This window comes from Melitaea cinxia, chromosome 12, assembly GCF_905220565.1.
Source record: "Melitaea cinxia chromosome 12, ilMelCinx1.1, whole genome shotgun sequence".
Classification (NCBI taxonomy): domain Eukaryota; kingdom Metazoa; phylum Arthropoda; class Insecta; order Lepidoptera; family Nymphalidae; genus Melitaea; species Melitaea cinxia.
This window is the reverse complement of record NC_059405.1, coordinates 8808978-8810741: the sequence shown is the minus strand read 5'-3', so window position 1 is coordinate 8810741 and position 1764 is coordinate 8808978.

The following is a 1764-nucleotide window of genomic DNA, read 5'->3' as shown; positions in this document are numbered from 1 at the left end:
AATATTTCGCACGGGTTGAAGTAAAAATGAATGCAACATGGATTCCCTGGAATTTATTGTTGCACTTTTGCCGAATTGAATGAGACATAACATTCGCAATTTAACATTGACAGTTGATCTTTTAAAATTCCCGCCACGTTTTGATGAAAGCCAACTCTGGCCCAACTATATTTTGTGGACGAAGTGGGCGCAATATGATCACGAACATTGACGTCATCTATGACGTCGAGTGACTGCTCGCGACGACCACGAGCTTTAGGTGGAACGATGGAAAGGGTGTTGCGGTCATTGCGGTCGCTAGATGGAACGCACCCAATCTATACGTGTCATACTAACAAGACAGATTAAAAATTTCTTATTATCTTGATGTTGCAATTTTCAATTAAATAAATGCTTCACACTCAACGCTTTACACTCAACGGCCTCCAGTAGGAATTTCTCCTGTGTTGGGGATCCGGAAACACACACAATATACATGCACAAACGCCCAGACCACGACAAACATCTATATGACCAATACAAATATTTGTCGTGAGCGGGGATCGAACGCGCGGCCGCCAGCGTAACAGTCAGTACTGTGACCGCTGCGCCAACGTGTCGTCTCGTTTTAAATAATTAAAATAGTCCGTCCAGGATTTTTTTAGGCAACACATTTTTAATATATTATCTTATATACTAAATTTATTATAAAGTATGTTTCATTCTATTATTAGCTCGGTGAAGATCGACGTAGATTCGGATCTTCTACCAATACCAAAATTTTTTTTCTATTGCCTGAAGTTATTTAGAATATAAACTTGATTGTAAAAAATTAAATTAAATTATTGAAGAATACAACGGCACTGTCACTGGCAGCGAATACGAATCAACTTCGACGTTGAAATAATGGAGTTATCTAATAGCGGTTTAATAGCATTGCGAAATGGAACGCCGTCTCTGGCTTTGTTTACGCTTGAAAGCTAAATGAAGCATCAAATCTTTTAAATGAAAATGAAAAACGAAACGCTTATGATCACGTTGAAGTCTTATATTTTATTGATGAGAAGCTTGGAGAGTTACGATCGTACTTCAAATGAGAGCATTCTCTTTGATACTGTAAAAAAAGCTGTGTTTAAAAATACGAAATTACAGAAGAAATGTTTAAAGATTAATCATATGAAAAGTAAGAAGATTTTAATGTTCCTAACTGAACCTAATTAATTTTTTTTTTTTTTGGTCTTCTTATTCATTAGTTCACAAGTAATTATTCAAAAATTCCTGTAAAAACATGTCTCATATTTCACTTTAAAAATTTATTAAGAATTACAATAGATTTTAATCCAAGATCGTATTGTCCGAAATAAAAATTAGTAGCTATCGAATATTATTCAGCATATGGCCAAGTTCACAATTAGTTCAGTTGTTAAGGAAACGCTTGCAAATAATGAAGACCTTAGTCCACTTACTGGTGTAATGTAAAAAAAAAATTTAATTTAAAATGCTACTAAATAAAAAGAGATATAGGTAATTATGTACAATCCCGACACGAAATTTATGGGGTTGGGGGGAAAGGGGGGGGGGGGGGATTGGGAGGGAGTGCGGGTTTTTCATCCCCCCGGACAACTATTTTCGTGTAAACCCCGCTGTTACAGAGATATCGTGGTGGAAGTTTTGAGGTTGAAATTAACCTACCACCTTTAAGGTTAGAGTAACGCTTGGCTCCGGCGCTGCGGGAAGTGCAGCCCTTCCGCCCTTGCGTGCGAGGGCTACCCTCCCTCCGCGCCT